Here is a 21523-nt window from a genome sequence, read left to right as displayed (position 1 = left end):
ATAAAAATAATAATGAAGAAGAGGTCTAGAGAAGTGAATGAGTATTTTCACTGAGATGTAGATTTCAATTGGTCATTCAAGAGCTTTTATGGAGACTGATTTTGGAGGGTAGAACTTAGAATCAGTCCTCAGTTTCCTCTGCATTAACCAGATAGTGAATGGATTCCTTTAAGTTCTTTGCTGATGGTGATGTCCATGTAGTTACAGAATGATGACCATCATTATAATCATATTAGGTGGTATGTGAGAGCTCTTTCAGCCCAGATCAGCTGCCACTGTCCACAATTCTATTTGCAACCATCCTGAATAAAAATTGAGCAGAAGGCTAATGAAAAAGTGGTTATTAGCCCAGTAAAGGGGGTAAGGATGGGGCTTGGACCAAGTAGAAGTTTCATAAGAGCATTAATCATAATAACAGGTAAAACATGTACCAGCAAAGTATATACTAGGCTTTGTTCTAAGTACTTTTCTTAAATTAACTCACATAGTATTCATAGCAACCTTGTGAAATAAATACTATTTCCATGTCCATATTGTGACTACTGGAAAAACCATAGCTTTGACTATATGGACCTTTGTTGGCAAAGTAATGTCTCTGTTTTTTAATATACTGCCTAGGTTTGTCATAGCTTTTCTTCCAAGGAGCAAGTGTCTTTTAATTTCATGGCTGCAGTCACCATCTGCAGTGATTTTGGAACCCAATAAAATAAAGTCTGTCACTGTTTCCATTGTTTCTCCATCTATTTGCCATGAAGTGATGGGACTGGATGCCATGATCATAGTGTTTAGAACGTTGTAGATAAGAAAGTTGAAGCCGATGTTAATTGACTTTCCCAAATCACACAGCTAATAATTACAGGCACCAAGTAATCTATCTCACTATGGCCATTGTCCAAAAGAGAGAACCTCTCTGAGGTGTCAAAAAGATACATGTATATTCCTGCTATCTCATTATACATGTATATTCCTGCTATCTCATTAAAAGCTACATTTCCAATAAAGTTTTACTTCTTACACAATTTACAAGTGTGTCATATCTTTATCCAGTTTTGTTGTGTTGTGTGTTAGTCACTCAGTTATGTCTGAATCTCTGCAATCCCATGGCTATAGCCCATTAGGCTCCTCTATCCATGGGATTTCTCAGGCAAGAATATTGGAAGTGGGTTGCTGTTCCTTTCTCCAGGGGATCTTCCTGACCCAGGGATTGAACCCTGGTTTCCTGAATTGCAGGTGTATTCTTTACCGACTGAGCCACCAGGGACGCCTCATCTGAACACTAAAAATAATGATAATGATACTCCAGTTAAGAAGAAGAAATGGATGACAATTTAGGTTGACCAGAACATTTTAAGTTATATATAGATAGATTTACAGATGTGTGAGTAGCATGCTACTGCTGCTAAGTTGCTTCAGTCGTGTCCGACTCTGTGCGACCCCATAGACGGCAGCCCACCAGGCTCCCCTGTCCCTGGGATTCTCCAGGCAAGAACACTGGAGTGGGGTGCCATTGCCTTCTCCAACGTGAGTAGCATATGAACATATATATGTGTGTCTATATACACATATATATGTGCTTAGTAAAATATTTTTAAAAATTAAAGCATATTATAATAGAATTGGATACTGGAGGGAAAGTAAAATGCAATTAAAAATTCAAACAGGAAAATGCAGCAGCATAAAAGTCACAACTGGTAAAGAACAATTTTTTTTCTATGTGTTTTTAGGTGAGTATTCAGTGACATTGGTGTATATAATCTATGGTATATATTTAGGTGAAAGAAAATAGCTGTGATTCGTAATGTCAATATCTCCAATATTGCAAAATACATCTTTTATAACTATTTAAACTTGAGATGAAAAACGTAAGATACCAATTTAAATGTGACGGAATGATCCTCAGGCACGTAGTGAAAGAAACTGCTTTATCCCCCAAATCTCAAAACTGTATTCTTCTTCCATCACACTGAAGGAAAATAAGGTAGCCTTCAGTTTGGCCCCGTCTAAGAGACGGTCACAAATAACCACCCAGAGGGTATCAGAAAAAATAAATTGCTCATGAGTTACTGATTAAGTTCTTAAGTTACTGGGTACAAAGAAATAACTTATGCTTACATTACAAAGTGATTTGAATGTGTGTTTCTTTGCTGGACACATCTTTCAGATTCTTAGGAATGATGTCTGTCTGCAGATGGGGTATTTCAGCAAATGACTTTTTTTAGAACAAATAACCCAAAGGACTTGTTCTTTCTATTTTCATTTAAGTTCAACAGTTGTGAAATAAAAAGTGTTTGACAATGTGTCTTCTAAGATTGTTAAGAGCTTTATAATATCTATGGCCAGGCAAGCCAGAACAGTATTCCAAATTCAGACTAAAACAGGTTATGCAAGAAGAACTAACTCAGAATGACTTAATAATACTAATTATTTGAAACTGTTTGCTCATGAGAGTTGAGTATTCAAGTCACTATCAGTGTGACAGAGTTGCTTAATTACTTTCACACCATAATTCTAAAAGAAGCAACTGTTGCTTTTCAACAGTCCAAAACTTTGTCTGTGATTGTTACTTCAACCTCACCCCTGCCAGGGCAGAGAAATGGTTCTCAGAGCCGCATTTTTCTTTACTCACACCCGCCAGGGGACCATAGGTAAAAACAATAACAAAAATGAAAACTTCAAACTTCCTAAAATCTAAAGAGAGTCTCTAGGCCAGCCTGGACTCCATCATTGCTCTCCAAGGGAGTTCCCTGGACCAGTGGTACCAGGATCATCGGGGACTTGTTAGAAATTCTTGAGCCCAACCCACACCTGCTGAGTCAGATTCTCTGACGTGAGGCCCAGAAGTCTGTGTTTTAACAAACTCTCCAAGTGGTTCTGATGCACGTGAAGAGTAGGGAACTACTGGTCTGGAGGGAAGTCCGCACTCCTTGAAGTGATAACGCCTTGGGTTTTAATCCCAGCTCCGACACTTACCATGCATATAGCATCTTTTCATTTACTAAACTCCTCTCAGTTTTAGCTTTGTCATCTACACACCAGAGACAATATCGACTGAGACGATGTTCTCATAGAGACAGTGGGGTCAAAATCTCTCAGAATGCATGGATCACTCCTAAATCATCGAAGCTGGCAGTGCCACAGAGTCAGATGATAAAAAGGGAAAAAAATTTCAAGCTTAGGACTGAAGACGCTCTGTCAGCAGCATCAGATGTGTGACTGCACAAACGTTCTGAGAAAGAAAGTTCTTCCCGGTAGCTGCTTTTAGCAAATGCCAACACCACTCCTGCTAAAGGGGTAATAATTTGCCCCAAAATGGATTGTGATGCATTTTTTCTAACTGGTCAGGGGCATTCTCTGAAAGCAACGGGGAGTGACGCATACAAGACCCGGAGAGTAAGAGTATCTGTCCATTTAGGGCAAGGAGACAGGCCAGTTGATATCACTGTTGCCTTCATCAGATTGGAAACAGGACTTCTGTTTACTTTTCAGTGTAAACGAATTTTTGAGTTCACTTGAACGGGGCTGCCTCTTCTCAGATGGATGGGTGTTTCATGTGTCCTCGATATTTAATGGGCTTCCCTGGTCTGCCTACAAGGCAGGAGACCTGGCTTCGATTCCTGGGTGGGGGAAATCCCCTCGAGAAGGAAATGGCCACATGTACTCTTGCCTATATAATATCTACTATTCTTCCCACATGCTCATTGTCTTTACAAGAAAAGGATTCTGCATGTTTGTTCATGCATCCCCAACATTTAGAATCATGCCTGAACCATAGCATCTGGGCAGTAAATATTTGTTGAATGAGTAAGATTGTTTCTTTGCTATCTTCATTAGTATGTAATCATTGATTCATAATTTTCAAGATACAGTTTTCCATTAGAAAAACTCTTTCCATTTTGAAAAACAATGATTTCAAACATTTTACATAATCAGAATCCTTTCATTCCTGTATGCTGAATAGTTGAGTCCTTTTCTAGAATTCAACGCTACAGCCCATTTTCCTTTTTGTTTGAAACACTGCAAAATGGCCACCTAAGGTATATGCCTTTGTTTTCACATCATCCTTTAATTTTAATATGCAAGATTTTAAAAGTAGGAAGTAACAGTGCATGATGCCACATGAAAATACAGAAGACAATGTTCAGCTTTCCATAGTAAATCTCTATTTGGAAAAATAAAAAAAGAAAAGTGGCAATGCAGATTTATAGGGAAAAATATGACTAGAAGAAACTGCACAGAAAAAAGTGAGACATCATTTGCTTTTATAGCCTCTCTGAAAGGACAGTCCAGAAAGTGAAGAGGAAAAAGGGGAAGACTGCAGAGCTGGGTAGGGCTGGACCCAAGAACTAAAACCCCCCCAAATGGGTGTGTGAGTGACTCTGCCTACTGCCATGCTGGGGTAAACATAAATCATTGGCTTCTTATTCATTGGAGATTTCCTGAAAAAATAACCAAAACCTACCACTACACCCAAATAACTCAAGAAAGAAGAAAATAAAAGGATATAGTCTTACGGCTCTGTAGGTTGAGAAAAATGGAAACTATTTTAAAGGGAAAACTTAGGAGAAGATAGAGCCATGAACTTTCCCATTTTATGTCATATGTCAAGAAAGGAGCAATGGGAAATTAATACTGATTTCTTCTTGATGTGAGTCATGCAGAATTTGACACATAAGTTGTTTTATTCCTGGTTTCTATGATTTTCAAGAGCGTCGTTGATGTCCCTATTCTTGAGATGACTGGAAAGAGGGGTGTTTAGGGGGTGGAAAAGACATCTCTGAGGTCATCGTTCACAGGTCCCTGTGTTGCCAAAGACCCTATTGTGGAATTTGGAGGTAGAGTCAGGCCATCAGGGTCAGAGGTCAGGGGGATGGGCTTCGCAAGGGGATTATCCAGCCCACAGTTTGAGCCACTGGGTTTACAGGCAAGATAATAAATTATGTATTGTTATTTAGAAGTCTTAATAGTCTTTAGAAGTCTTAATTCCACATCACTTGCTTGGGCAAAATCTTGTGTTTGATTACCGTATGATTACCCTACATCATCCCCTCACTTAGAAAACACAACCCGGGTTTCCATGGTTGACCTCTGACCTTCACAGACTAATCCATTGCCTACAAAAGTCCTATTTTACATACTTCCCTTCATGAATTGTATTTTCTTACAGAAACTTCTATACACCCTTCTCATTGACAGATTCTTCAATTAAATTCAAATAATGTTTTGATTGGCAGATGCCTCGAATGAAGCAAGTTTTATTAATGATATTATTATTCTCACTTTCATCTGGTTTGAGAATCTTTATTTGTCTGAAAAATCATTTGAGTGTGATATTATATCCTTTCATTTTTAAGCAAGTAGCAATCATACTCCATTGATGATGCTGAATAAAAGAGATTCATACAAGAAAAGTTCACATAATTTCTAAAATCTTTAGGCAGATTATCATATATGAGCCATTATCATATATAAGCTCATCTATGAAGCTTACAAGGAAAGTCAGTACAAATCAACATGCAAACACTTGTCAATCATAATTTATTTCTGTCTGAATTTTTAAGATTTGTATGAAAGTGGAAAACTATATTTTGAATCAAAACTAGTATTGTATGTTTTGCAGGTAAATAATTCACATGAATTCACACTATGGAGTTAATATCCAAGAACTGATAATATAGATCTTTGTTGGTAAAATAGAAATTTAAAGAAAATTTTAGATATTTTACAAATATTTTCCAAAAGTGAGAAAAATGAGAATGCAAAATATCTTCTACAATAAAATTTCACTATGTCTAAACATTTAATAATTATTACTTTGATTGTTTTCTACTCATCTCCCTCAAGAACACTCTAATATCCACTCCCAGTAAAGCCTGAGCTAATAATGAGAAGTATTTCCTGAGGGATTAAAACCTAACCTGGCATCCTATACTATTATACTATTATAAATAATATTAGATTCTGATGTTTGGTCTAGAGGCTCATATTTATTTGATTTTAAGTTTTAGTATTAATACCAGAACATGGTCATTTAAATTTTTATGGAAAAGATGGATTATTCAATAAACATTGTGATAATTAAGCAGCCAGTTAGAGAGGAAGAATAATGAATCACAAGTTTATAGATTTATCAAAACAAATTTGAGAAAGATTAATTATATGAAAAAAATCATGAAATATTAGAAGAAAATACAGATTAGGAAAACAGTTACAGTATGCAAGACATCTGTAAGTATGAAACAGAAATTAAGAATTATTTTTAAAAGATAAATATTATTACCTAAAGTTGTGTAATATCTTACATGGCAAAAAAATTACCACAGATATAAGAAAAAAGTAAGGATGAAAATAAAAGAAATCACTTTTGACAAGTATGGTACTGTTAACTTTATATTACTATACATCAATAGTAATAATAATGAACCAATAGAAAAATGAGAAAGGAAATGTCAATGTTCTCTGCAAATAGGATGCACTTTTAATTAGCATAAAATATTAATAATCACATTTGTTATAAGAAAAAAGACAAGAAGGACATTAAGATGCCACTTTTATCTACAGCTACCAAAGATCCAAAGGTTTAATACCTGCTGACAAAAGTGTGAGGAAAGAGGTATTCTCATATTCCCTATCAATTGCTAAGGGATAATAAAAAACAAACAAGAAGACTGCAAATCACAGTGGCTTGAGGAAAACAAATGTCTATTTCTCTATCATGTCAATGTCCACCGTGTCAGGGAGCCATGCAGCTCTTCCTCACGAGTTCATCACGGATCCAGCTGTACTCAGTTGAATTGTTCTTTCATCTTCAAGGAAGATACTCAGCTGTGTGGAGTGGAAGATGGATCCCCGCTGTTTCACTACATTTTGACAGAATGGAGCAGAGAGAGGCAAGTCCTGGGGCTTAAGATTCCCTCCCAGTCCCCGTCCAGGACTTTCCTCACTCGGTAGAAGAGGAGAGGGCAGAGTCAGGCAGGAGAGAACCTCAGACTGATGACCATTCCTGGTAGGACTGAGACATCTGTGTATCGATCAAAGGTAGTGAATTCTAGTTTTCACTGCGGTCGGTCAGGGTTTCCTGACCACATGCGTAGGAGAAGACAGTGACCAGGTGGGATGGGGATCCTCTTCTCCTGAGCCTTGAGTTGACCAGGAGGCCAGGGGGCATTGACTCACCGTGGTGCTTAGACAGTGAGCTGGCAGCTTCCTGCTGGCTGGCTGCTCCATAACTAGATCTCCGTGGAAGATGCCACAGGTACGTCCAAAGGACATTGTCAGCTAAGGCCATCCATCAACTGACCATGAACCTCAAAGAGTAGGCGGAGAAAAAGAATCACATTAAAGAGATGAAACCTCACAGAACAGCCATAATGACACAGAGCAGAGAAAGAACAAATGACACCTACCTGTATAAACAAACATGCAAACAAATAAAAAATCAGGGGCCATACAAATATTCAAGAAAAAGACTTCATGGAATTTTTTTTCTAAAAAGAAGATTTAAAAATATATATATAGTGTGTATCTATGTATCTGCTTTGGGAGCACCAATCATTTAGTGTTTCATCATACAAGCATACGTGCTCAGTTATGTCTGACTCTTTGTGACCCCAGGGATGGTAGCCCGCCAGGTTCCTCCATTCATGGGATTTCCCAGGCAAGAATACTGGAGTGGGTTGCCATTTCCTTCTCCAAGGGATCTTCCTGACCCAGGGATCCAACCTGAGTCTCTTGCATTTCCTGTGTTGGCAGGGGGATTCTTTACCACTGAGCCACCTGGAAAGCCCTTAGATCTCCTAAATAATTTCTCAATAAATTTTTCCTCATTTTTAGAGCACTGGTGAAACATTGTTGTAGAACATATTTTTTAATTATTTTCAGAACAATGAGGAAATATTGTAGCATAAAATGCTACATATATTACACTACATACATTTTTTACTTTTGTATGCCCAAATCATTTATTACTAATTATTATTACTAGGATGCATAGCAAATGCTATCACCATGAATTAATCCTGCCTTGAAAGATCATTCATTAATACAAAAAAATCAAAACAATGTGCCTTTCAAATGCATCTAAATGTTTCATCAAATCATGGTTACTGAGGTATGCAGCTTTTCTCCAAAACAAGAATTCTTCTTGTCTCTGTGATTCTAAACAGATTCTGAATTGATAAAGCAACAGAAGCATGACCTACTCAGGGTGAGTATTGACTATAGCAAGTGTCAATCAAAGACTGACGGGCATCAATCTTTTTTTGAAGAAGATAAACATTTTTTTTTGTTTATTTCTTATCTATGCAGTTCTTTGGCTCTAAAATCTCTGTGGAGGTTTGTACAACCTTCAGTAGAACACTGTATTGATTCTTGAGTTTAGGTGCCTAGGGGTATCATAAATTGCTATCCCACCATCTTATCATTTTACTTAACTCTCAGATCATTTGCTTGGTGATATTTATATCTTAACTATCCTTCTAAATGTAAAAAGCATTTCTTAGCCTTTTTATTGAAATTTCATTGTACATTCCTAAATTGAATGTGAGTCTCATCGATTTCTGTCCTTTTCATTCAGGGAACTCTTCAGTGTAGAGTGCTATAATGTCTTCTGATGACTATAATTCTCATTCATTCTATCACCTTCGTGCATAATACCAGTTGGCATTGATTTCATACTGAATGGTTTTTTTTACATTTGTAGATTTAGTCATATTTCTCCACTGAAGATTTTCCTATGAGAATTTACTTTTTAAACATCATAACATTCTGAGTGCAATGTGGTATCCTGAACTGGATCCTGGAAGCAAAAATAAAAGGCGTGGATGAGGGGAAGGGGACTGAAATGGAATCAAGTGTGGACTTGAGTTAGTATACCAATATTGGTTTTTTTTAGTTGTGACAAATGTACCACGGTAATGCAAGATGTTACTATCAAGGGAACTGCGTGAGAGGGGTATGATGACTACCTATGCAACTTCTCTATTAATCCAAATTTACTGAAATATAAAAATTTTATTTTAAAAGTCATAGTACCTCAATCATGTATTAATATTTCAATGTCTCTATAGTGAAAACTGCTATCGTCTGTGTTGATAATGTATCTTGCTTTTTTATAATTTTTAAGATATAACATTAAATACAATTAAAATCAATTTGTAATATTTCATCCAAAAAATAAACAGTAAAAATGTAATTTATTTTCTTGTCTTGTCAACCGTGCCGTTCTGGTGATGGAAATGAAGATGGGTTTATTCATTATGATGAGTTCTTGTCATGCTTTCACTTGTTTAGCAGATTGCATTTTCTATTTAATGCATTTTAGGATTTTTTTTTTGATCCATAAGTTGGTGATTCAATATAAGCCAATAAATGGAAATGTATTATTCCATATGAAAATAGACTATATCATATTTCACATTTTAGAATTACAATCATGAATTTTTTTAAAATTTTTTTAAATTGAAGGATAACTGTTTTACAGAATTTTGTTGTTTTCTGTCAAACCTCAACATGAATCACCCACCCTTTTGGACCATGTGTAAAATAGATAGCCAACAGGAATTTGCTGAATGGTTCAAGAAACTCAAACAGGGGCTCTGTATCAATCTAGAGGGGCGGGATGGGGCGGGAGGTGGGAGGGAGGTCCAAAAGGATCATCAATTTTGATACTCCACAAGTACATGAAGTGTCATAAATTATTTTCTTAAGATCAAATATTGCTACTACAGAATGGTGTATGTGTTACTTCCACCCAGCAGACAAATAAAAGATTAGTAATATTTGTCACAGATAGCATACTCCATTTACCAAACGTTGAAGAGATAAATCCACTGTGTAAATTTTGAATTGTTAATAGCCATGATACATTAAACTCACTCTATGGAAAGAAGGAAAAAAGTAAAGATTTATAGTTCAGTGACTCTGCTGCCAAAACACTTAACACATTTACTTTTACTGACAACATTGCTGGAATTCAAAGGATAACTGTCACCTATTTACTCAAGGTCCAGCCTGGGGAGATAGGAGCTGAAAATTTGAAGATCTAGGACATTATTATGAATGTTTAAATTGCCATAAGCCAAAGAGCCAAAGAAAGGCAATGCCAAAGAATGCTCAAACTACCAAGTAATGCTCAAAATTCTCCAAACCAGGCTTCCACAATACGTGAACCGTGAGCTTCCAGATGTTCAAGCTGGTTTTAGAAAAGGCAGAGGAACCAGAGATCAAATTGCCAACATTTGCTGGATCATTGAAAAAGCAAGAGAGTTCCAGAAAAACATCTATTTCTGCTTTTTTGACTATGCCAAAGCCTTTGACTGTGTGGATCACAATCAACTGTGGAAAATTCTGAAAGAGATGGGAATACCAGACCACCTAACCTGCCTCTTGAGAAACCTATATGCAGGTCAGGAAGCAACAGTTAGAACTGGACATGGAACAACAGACTGGTTCCAAATAGGAAAAGGAGTACGTCAAGGCTGTATATTGTCACCCTGCTTATTTAACTTCTATGCAGAGTACATCATGAGAAACACTGGGCTGGATGAAACACAGCTGGAATCAAGATTGCCAGGAGAAATATCAATAACCTCAGGTATGCAGATGACACCACCCTTATGGCAGAAAGTGAAGAACTAAAGAGGCTCTTGATGAAAGTGAAAGAGGAGAACGAAAAGTTGGCTTAAAGCTCAACATTCAGAAAATTAAGATCATGGTATCTGGTCCCATCACTTCATGGCAAAGAGATGGGTAAACAGTGGAAACAGTAGCTGACTTTATTTTTCTGGAGTCAATTCTCTAAAATCACTGCAGATGGTGATTGTAGCCATGAAATTAAAAGATGCTTACTCCTTGGAAGGAAAGTTATGACCAACCTAGACGGCATATTAAAAAACAGAGATATTACTTTGTCAACAAACGTCTGTCTAGTCAAGGCTATCGTTTTTCTGGTAGTCATGTATAGATGTGAGAGTTGGACTATAAAGAAAGCTGAGCACCAAAAAATTGATACTTTTGAACTGTGGTGTTGGAGAAGACTCTTGAGAGCCCTTTGGACTGCAAGGAGATCCAACCAGTCCATCCTAAAGGAGATCAGTCCTGGGTGTTCATTGGAAGGACTGATGTTGAAGCTGAAACTCCGATATATTGGCCACGTGATACGAAGAGCTGACTCATTTGAAAAGACCCTGATGTTGGGAAGATTGAAGGCAGGAGGATAAGGGGATGACAGAGGATGAGATGGTTAGATGGCATCACTGACTCAATGGATATGAGTTTGGGTAAACTCCAGGAGATGGACAGGGAGGCCTGGCATGCTGCAGTTCATGGGTTCACAAAGAATCAGACATGACTGAGTGACTGAACTGAATTGAAGTGCCTGTTGACAGATGAACGGATAACATGTGGTCCATACTTGCAATGGAATATTATTCAGCCCTGAAAAAGAAGGACATTTTACCTTTTGCAAACCATGAATAAACCTGGAGGATATGAAGCTAAATGAAATAAGACAGACACAGGAAGACAAATGCCATATGATCTCATTTATATTTGGAATCTTATAAGAAAATCTAATTCATAGGAGTAAAATGTAGCATGGTGTTGCCATGGGCTGGAAGGTGGAGAAAATAGGGATATATTGGGCAAAGGATAAAAACTTTCACTTATAAGAAGAAAAAGTTCTAGGGATCTGACATACAATGTACTAAATATAATTAATAATATTGTGTTGTACACTTGAAATGTGCCAAGATCTTTGGTTCTTATCACAAGCACATACACAAAGAAAGGTAACTATGTGTGGTGATAGGTATATTAATTAGCTTGACTATGATCCATTAACACAATGTAAAGTATGTTCAATATGCACTTTTATTGAGTGATAAATTTTGATAGCTTCTTCTGTACCTTTAGTAATTTCCTATACTTCTTTCATAATCTTCCTTTGATTCATGTTATTATTCATCTTCCAGGTTTATTAAGAAAAATAATTTCAAATTATATTATGCTTTTTTTTAAGTGACTATCCCATGACCAGCAGAACTCTTAGTAAGTGCATAATGGTAAATAGCAACCATTAGTATTGATAATTGTTTTAATTAAAATAGCACTTTATTTTGAATCTCAGAAGTAATTGTTCTCCTGCTTCTCAATTTTATTAGCATAATTTTGGTCATTAGGAAAATAACAGATAAAACTAAATGCTCTTTATTTTATATAATTTATGCAGAATATATTGAGTAAATTGAATTGCAATTATTCCATACAAGAACATATTGTGCACTTAAAAGTTTGAACTATCTAAATTTCAATACTTGATTGTAAAATAAAGGTGACGTGGAAAGTATGGGCAGAAAGAGTTCTGACTTCACTTTAGTATTACCTGATTAATGATGCTAAATTTTATTCTGACCATTAAAATATCACTGATTCTCTATTGCAAATGTGCTTCTCTGGAGCTAAAAGTATTCTCTCTGTGAACAAGTATCTCCCACATTACAAAAGAGTTACAGTCTCATGAATTCACATTAGAACAAAATGAACTTTTCCTATCTTAAGAAAAATGTCAATTACTCATCTTTTACAAATCAATGTCATAACCATTATATAAACACTGTGTTTCATTTTATCGAATTAGGTAAAATACAGCCTAATAACACTGAGCATTTTCACTGGTACTCTCTCCTCCTTTTTTCCCTGATTTCCTCAAACTTTAATTTTTAAATTAATTAATATATTTTAATTGGCAGCTAATCACTTCACAATATTGTAGTGGCTCCCGGCATACATTGACATTAATCAGCCATGGGTGCACGTGTGTCCCCCATTCTGAACCCCGTTCCCACCTCCCTCCCCATCCCATCCTTCAGGGTCATCCCAGTGCACTGGCCCTGAGCACCCTGTCTCATGCATGGAACTTGGACTGGCTGTCTATTTCACATATGGTAATATACATGTTTCAATGCCATTCTCTCAAACCATCCACTCCCGCCTTCTCCCACAGAGTCCAAAAATCTGTTCTTTATCTCTGTGTCTCTCTTGCTGTCTTGCGTATGGGGTCATCGTTTAATTTCTAAGCGCTCTTGTCATTACCTGGGTCTTGATTTGCTCAGGCGGAATTTTTAATTTTTATTTTATATTGGAGTATGGTTGATTAATAATGTTATGTTAGTTTCAAGTGTACAAAAAGTGATTCAGTTATACATAAATATGTATCTATTCATTTTCAAATTTCTTTCTCTTTTAGGTTATTACAGAATATTTAGCAGAGTCCCCTGTGCTATATAGTAAGTCCTCCTTTTTGGTCGTTTATCTTATATATTGTAGTGTGTATATGTAACTACTAATTTATCCCTCCCTACAATGGCACCTCACCTCAGTACTCTTGCCTGAATAATCCCATGGACGGAGGAGCCTGGTAGGCTGCAGTCCATGGGGTCGCTAAGAGTCTTTTCACTTTCATGCATTGGAGAAGGAAATGGCAACCCACTCCAGTGTTCTTGCCTAGAGAATCCCAGGGACGGGGGAGCCTGGTGGGCTGCCGTCTATGGGGTCGCACAGAGTTGGACACGACTGAAGCGACTTTGCAGCAGCAGCAGCACCCTTTCCCCTTAGGTAACCATAAGTATGTTTTCTATTTCTGTGAGTCTGTTTTCTAAATAAGTTCACTTTTTTTTTTAGATTCTGCATATAAGTGACATCATACGATACTTGTCTTTCTCTGTCTGCCTTACTTCACTTAGTATGACAGTCTCCAGATCCATCCCTGTTGCTGCAAAAGGCATTATTTCATCCTTTTTAATGCCTGAGTAATATACCCTACCCTTTTAAATGTTCGATCCATTCAGAACTATGAAGACATTTAATTATATGCCCATCTTGAAGCCTACGAAAAGTCTTCTCAGTAGACATAATAGATGTATTTCGAATTAAACTGCTTTTCAGGGAAGCAGTTGTTACACATACTTGGTATATTTTAAAAGTTTAATATTAACTGTATCAATCTCAATACATTTTGGTCCCTGTCAGAGTTTACATTGTCATCTTCATGAGTGCATGCCAGCACCCCATGTGCCATATGAGAGGAAATGCTCTAAATCCAGGGAGATTATTGAATCTAATTATCAATATTTATACAGTAGCACTTTGTGACAAATGCTCAGAGAACGGTGAAGTGGTTTTTAATGTTTAAAGTGTATGAAATAGATGTGTTTCATATTCCAACAATGTTTGCTATTGTTTTAAGCCTACACTGTTGCCATAGTTACAGCATGAGGCTCAAAAATCCTCTTTTCTTTGTAATACGTTAAAGGATAACTTTATAATGTTCCGATAGACTATAATGTTTGTTGAATATATCATCATATAAATACAGTTTTTATTTTCTATCAGACTCCCCCAATACACCAAACATGAAACAAGCAGGAATTTTTTGATACTGATGATGAATAATGCTTAATATTTTAAGGATTCTGATCAAAACAAACTAGAGCAAGGGAGGATAAACAGAATAACTTTTCATTTACTTGATTTTGTTGTATTATTACAATCATGCAATTTAATTGTTATTCACAGTACTCCAAGTCATCTATTCATTTATCCAAACCAATAATTGAAAGTTAAGATAAATTTATAATTTCTGCATCAGTGGAGACCTATTGTGACTTTGAAAGCATGAGCCTTGGAAGGAAGCCCTCTGAATGGTGGTCCTCTCACTTCCCCTCACATATCTCAGCTCTCTGGGTAGAGATTAAATGTCCACTCCTTCATCATCTAATTCTGCATATCACGATTAAGTCACTTATCTTTTCAGTTTTGCTTTCTGTTCTGAGAATGCAGGTATGGCAGAGAAGTACACATGACTTTTCGCATCTCCTTAGCAAAGGTGGGGAATTAATAAGATCAGATGTGGTGAGAAATGAAACTGCATCTGCAGACAGAATGCTGAGCTTTTCAGAAGAATGACTAACACATTGCAGGTTACCTGCTGACAGTAATTAATTCTTCAATTAGAGAAGCAAATATCAAAAAGAGCAAACATGTAAAGAAACCTCTTGGCCCAAATGCCAATTGCTAAGAATTTTTTACCTTGAACTTTTGGATTACCATTCTGCCTGTGCAGTTTCAGGATGAGATGAGAGTATATGCAGCAATTAAGGGCTTTGTTGAATAACTAAATCACACAACTTTTCACAAACCATCTACTACCAATGCTTGCCTGAAATTGCCATCCTGCTCAAGAGGCTAATTGCTTAAACACACCAGGCATCTGTCGCCCTGAAAAGTCCTTATGAACAGCTCCTACGTGATTGTTTTTTAATGAAAAAAGAACTGCAGTCTCTATTTACTCCTTTCATTCTCTTGAGGTAAAGAGACTTTCTTCTCAATTTAAAACCAAATACTATTATCAATATCCCTTGAAAATTCTACTTAATTAAAACGCTCTAGTCATTAAATTTGCCAAATAAAAACTTGGTGAGGTTTTTCAGTTAACTGCACTTAATTAGATTTATATAATATGAGTTAGTTCACCTTCTGGAGTTTATCCCAATCAAAGAGATTTTGGTTTGGTCAAAATGGGCCTTCCTTGGTGGCTCGGTCGGTAACGAACCTGCCTGCAATGCAAGAGACCCCAGGTTTGATCCCTGGGTCAAGAAGACCCCCTGGAGAAGGAAATGGTAACCCTCTCTGGTATTCTTGCCTGGAGAGTCCTATGGACAGAGGAGCCTGGCAAGCTACGATCCACGGGGTCAGAAAGAGTCGGACATGACTGAGCTTCTAACAATTTCACTTGGTCAAAATAAAGAGAATGTTTAAAGAGCAATGGATATCAATGGGATAAAATACTCTTATTTCCACGTCCTCATCTGCCTCAAACAACAAAGGAAAAAGCCTTAGGTTCTTGTTTAGCCTATTACCAGAAATGCATTCCCAGGACTCCAGTTGGCACAGCCTAAGGTGGCTCAGTGGTAAAGAATCCTCCTGCCAATGCAGGAGATCCAAGTTCGATCCCCAGGTCAGGGAGATCACCTGGAGAAGGAAATGGCAATCCACTCCAGTATTGCTGCCTGGGAAATCTATTAGACAGTGGAGCCTGGCAGGCTACAGTCCATGGGGCTGTGAAAGAATCAACTTAGAGGCTAAATAGCAACAATCCCCGCACACACACCTGTGGCTCAGTCCACCTGTGGCAGCTGTGTTCACACCTGACTCAAACCCAGGTCACCAGCCTGCTCTCATGCACTTACGTGAAAAAGGAGAAGATCATAAAAACCTGGCCTGTATACCATAGGATTTATGAATGTTATCTTCCTCAGTTCAAAAAGTCGAGAAAAAATAATCTCTACAGTATTAAATTACAATGCAATGGGACCCTACCACAGTCTTTTAAAAGAAAGGTTAAAGAAGTGTGCCATTAGGAAAATCACATGATGAAGGTCTGCACTCCTCTTTCAGGTCCTAGAAATTATTTTCAAGGATGTTGATAATAATTATATATGAACATCATGCTGAGTTGAAAGCAGACTTCCTTCTGTGCAAATTACATCTATGACAAAACGCAAGGAAATAAAATGCCCTGAAGTCAGGCTGGACAATCCATGTTTAGAAGCATAGATTAGGGACTTCCCTGGTAGTCCGATGGCTGAGACTCCCTGATCCCAATGCAGGGGCCTGGACTTGATTCCCAGTCAGGGAACTAGATCCTTTATGCTACAAGTAAGATCTGGTGCAGTCAGATGAATAAATAAATATTGTTAAAAGAAGCATTGATTAATATTTATAAATTCACATGAGAAACCTTTTCATGCTCATAAAATCTTAAATTTTAGGGTAAGTAGCTTTGTTTCTTGTTGATTAAACTATAATGGAAAGAATAGGACTGAGTATGTAGACTTGGAGGATTCATGTCAGTGCTTGGTCTGGTATGCTGGTGAAACAGGACATCTTACAGGAAAAGGAAAACATAGCTCAACAAAGATCATGGCTTGAGGTAGGTCCAGATCAGAAGTTTAGACACCTGAGGCTAAATGTGTGCTCACTACTTTGACCTGACTGGACAAGATACACATTGGTTTGCTTGCTTTTGATTTATTTCTATTATTTCTTCCATTGAATTAATGTATTTCAAACTTTCTATTAAGATAATGCTAACAGTATGAAAAAGAAAAAGATATGACGCTGAAAGATTAACTCCCCAGGTTGGTAGGTGCCCAATATGCTACCGGTGAACAGCAGAGAAATAACTCCAGAAATAATGAGAAGACAGAGCCAAAGTGTAAACAACACCCAATTGTGGATGTGAGTGGCGATGGAAGTAAAATCCAATGCTATGAAGAGCAATATTGCACAGAAACCTAGAATGTTAGGTCTATGAATCAAGGTAAATTGGAAGTGACCACACAGGAGATGGCAAGAGTGAACATCAACATTTTAGGATTCAGTGAACTAAAATGGATTGAAATGAGCAAATTTAATTCAGATGACCATTATATCTACTACTGTGGGCAAGAATCCCTTAGAAGAAATGGAGTAGCCCTCATAGTCAACAGAAGAGTCCAAATTGCAGTACTTGGGTGCAGTCTCAAAAATGACAGAATAATCTCTGCTTATCTCTGAGGCAAACTACTCAATATCACAGTAATCTAAGTCTATGCACCAACCACTAATGCCAAAGAAGCTGAAGTTGAAAGGTTCTATGATGACCTACAAGACCTTCTAGAACTAACACCAAAAAAAAAAAAAAAAAAAAGATGTCAATTTCATCATGGGGGACTGGAATGCAATAGTAGGAAGTCAAGGGATACCTGGAGTAACAGGAAAGTTTGGTCTTGGAGTACAGAATGAAGCAGGGCAAAGGCTAACAGAATTTTGATAAGAAAACACACTGGTCATAGCAAAAACCCTATTCCAACAACACAAGACAAGACTCTACACATGGGCATCCCCAGATAGTCAATACTGAAATCAGACTGATTTTATTCTTTGTAGCCAAATATGGAGAAGCTCTATACAGTCAGCAAAAACAAGACCAGGAGCTGACTGTGGCTCAGATCAGGAACTCCTTATTGCCAAATTCAGACTTAAGTTGAAGAAAGTAGGGAAAATGAATAGACCATTCATGTATGACCTAAATCAAATCCCTTATGATTGTACAGTGGAAGTGACAAATAGATTCAAGGGACTAGATCTGATAGACAGAGTGCCTGATGAACTATGGACCAAGGTTCATGACATTGTACAGAAGACAGGGAACAAGACTATGCCCAAGGAAAATAAATGCAAAAAGGCAAAATGGCTGTCTGAGGAGGCCTTACAAATAGCTGAGAAAAGAAGAGAAGCTAAAGACAAAGGAGAAAAGGAAAGATATACTGATTTGAATGCAGAGTTCCAAAGAATAGCAAGGAGAAGTAAGAAAGCCTTCCTAAGTAATCAGTGCAAAAAAATTTAGGAAAACAGTAGAATGGGAAAGACTAGAGAACTCTCAAGAAAATTAGAGATACCAAGGGAACATTTCATGCAAAGATGGGCTCGATAAAGGACAGAAATGGTATGGACCTAACAGAAGCAGAAGATATTAAGAAGAGGTGGCAAGAATACACAGGAGAACTATAGGGAAAATATCCTAATGACCAAGATAACCACAATGGTATGATCATTCACCTAGAGCCAGACATCCTGGTCTGAAGACAGGTGGGCCTTAGGAAGCTTCAAAACGAACAAAGCTAGTGGAGGTGATGAAATTCCAGTTGAGCTATTTCAAGCTGTAAAAGTCGACACTGTGAAAGTGCTGCACTCAATATGGCAGAAAATTTGGAAGTCTCAGCAGTGGCCACCAGATTGGAAAAGGACAGTTTTCATTCCAATCCCAAAGAAAGGCAATGCCAAAGAATGTTCAAACTACCACACAATTGCACTCATCTCACACTCTAGCAAAGTGATGCTCAAAATTCTCCAAGCCAGGCTTCAACAGTACATGAACCAAGAAATTCCAGATGTTCAAGCTGGTTTTCGAAAAGGCAGAAGAACCAGAGATCAAATTGCCAATATTGGGTGGATCATAGAAGAAGCAAGAGAGTTCCAGAAAAACATCTATTTCTGCTTCATTGACTATGCCACAGCCTTTGACTGTGTAGATCATGATAAACTGGAAAATTCTTCAAGAGATGGAAATATCAGACCACCTGACCTGCCTCCTGAGAAATCTGTATGCAGATCAGGAAGCAACAATTAGAACCGGACATGGAACAACAGACTGGATCCAAGTAGGAAAAGGAGTATGGCAAGGCTGTTGTCACCCTGCTTATTTAACTTCTATGCAGAGTACATCATGTTAAATGCTAGGCTGGATGAAGCACAAGCTGGAGTCAAGATTGCCGGGAAAAATACCAATAACCTCAGATATGCAGATGACACCATGCTTATGGCAGGAAGCAAAGAAGAACTAAAGAGCTTCTTGATTAAAATGAAAGAGGAGAGTGAAAAAACTGGCTTAAAACTCAACACTCAAAAACTAAGATCGTGGCATTTGATCCCATCACTTCACAGCAAATAGATGGGGAAACAATGAAAACAGTGACAGACTTTATTTTCCTGGGCTCCAAAATCATTGCAGATAGTGACTGCAGCTATGAAATTTAAAGATGCTTGCTCCTTGGAAGAAAAGCTATGACCAACCTAGACAGCATTTTTAAAAGCAGAGACATTACTTTGCCTACAGAGGTCTGTCTCGTTGAAGCTATAGTTTTTCCTGTAGTCATGTATGGGTGTGAAAGTTGGACCATAAAGAAGGCTGAATGCCAAAGAATTGATGCTTTTGAACTGTGGTGTTGGAGAAGACTCTTGAGAGTCCCTTGGAGTGCAAGGAGATCAAACCAGTCAATTCTAAAGGAAACCAGTCCTGAATATTCATTGGAAGGACTGATGCTGAAGCTGAAACTCCAATAGTTAAGCCACCTGATGCAACAAACCAACTCACTGGAAAAGACCCTGATGCTGGGAAAGATTGAAGGCAGGAGGAGAAGGGGACAACAGAGGATGACATGGTTGTATGGCATCATCGACTCAATGGTCATGAGTTTGAGCAAGCACCAGGAGTTGGTGATAGGCAGGGAAGCCTAGCATGCTGCAGTTCATGGGGTCACAAAGAGATGAACATGACTGAGAGACTGAACTGAAATGAACTGCAGGCTTCCCAGGTGGCACTCATGGTAAAGAACCTGCCTGAATGCTAGAGATATAAAGGAACATTTTCGATCCTTCAGTTGGAAAGATTGCCTGGAGGGGCCATGGCAGCCCACTCCAATGTTCTTGCCTGGAGAGTGCCATGGACAGAGGAGCCTGGTGGGCTACAGTCTACAGGGTAGCATAGAGTCAGACAACAACTGGAGAGACTTAATATGCAAGCATGCACAATGCTAACTCCTATATCACAAAATCTGAGCAGAATTTTCATTACTGTTCAAGTAAAGTCTGATTGGTGGCTGTCATAAGCTTCTTTTTCTGACAGTAGAAGCTGAACATAGTGAGTGGTGGAAGGGTCATCCACAGTCCTGAGTTCAGTTATCTCACAGAACAATTGTATCTGGCTTGTTTCCATTCATTCTTAAGCAAATCTGACAGTGTAAACGTCTTATAAAAGTACCTCATTTCCTATCAACTTTAACTCAGATTATTCTTAAAAACATGAAATAAACTAGGGGTAAATAAGTGTATGAGGAAGCTTCCAACTTGAAGCTTAAAGTTCCAAGTAAAATGAATAAAAGAAAAAGCAGCTAAACATGCCATACTGAGGTTAGAAAATCAAGGGAATAAAAAGGTTCCCCCAGAACACTTACTAAATTAAACTTTTCAAAAGAAAAGCAATTTTATTATCTATGGAACATTCCAAAAAAAAGTCAGAAACTCCAATGAAGAAAAAAAAAAATTCTAGGTGAAAGACACATAATCATGGTACATTATTTGACTTTGCAGTGAAACATTACTTCCATGATAATATTGTTTTACACACTAAATTTTAGTTGCTTAAATAAATCGATCAGATCAGAGATCAGTCACTCAGTCATGTCCGACTGTTTGCGACCCCATGAATCGCAGCATGCTAGGCCTCCCTGTCCATCACCATCTCCGGAGTTCACTCAAACTCACGTCCATCGAGTCAGTGATGCCACCCAGCCATCTCATCCTCTGTTGACCCCTTTTCTTCCTGCCCCCAATCCCTCCCAGCATCAGAGTCTTTCCCAATGAGTCAACTCTTCGCATGAGGTGGCCAAAGTACTGGAGTTTCAGCTTTAGCATCATTCCTTCCAAAGAACACCCAGGGCTGATCTCCTTCAGAATGGACTGGCTGGATCTCCTTGCAGTCCAAGGGACTCTCAAGAGTCTTCTCCAACACCACAGTTCTAAAGCATCAATTCTTTGGCACTCAGCTTTCTTCACAATCCAACTCTTACAGCCATACATGATCACTGGAAAAACCATAGCCTTGACTAGACAGACCTTTGTTGGCAAAGTAATGTCTCTGCTTTTG

General features: G+C 37.8%; 1 long non-coding RNA gene across 1 annotated transcript; it reads right to left on the bottom strand.

The window, feature by feature from the left end:
• Positions 1 to 5282: 5282 nt before the first annotated feature.
• LOC120880934 lies at positions 5283 to 7444 on the bottom strand. The gene is made up of 2 exons (XR_005725160.1): positions 7404 to 7444; positions 5283 to 7292 (listed from the first exon to the last, which is right to left on the bottom strand). It is a non-coding gene; the product is annotated as an uncharacterized LOC120880934 (long non-coding RNA).
• Positions 7445 to 21523: the final 14079 nt, after the last annotated feature.

This window comes from Oryx dammah, unplaced genomic scaffold, assembly GCF_014754425.2.
Source record: "Oryx dammah isolate SB20612 unplaced genomic scaffold, SCBI_Odam_1.1 HiC_scaffold_22, whole genome shotgun sequence".
Classification (NCBI taxonomy): domain Eukaryota; kingdom Metazoa; phylum Chordata; class Mammalia; order Artiodactyla; family Bovidae; genus Oryx; species Oryx dammah.
This window is presented reverse-complemented; position numbering and strand designations above follow the sequence as displayed.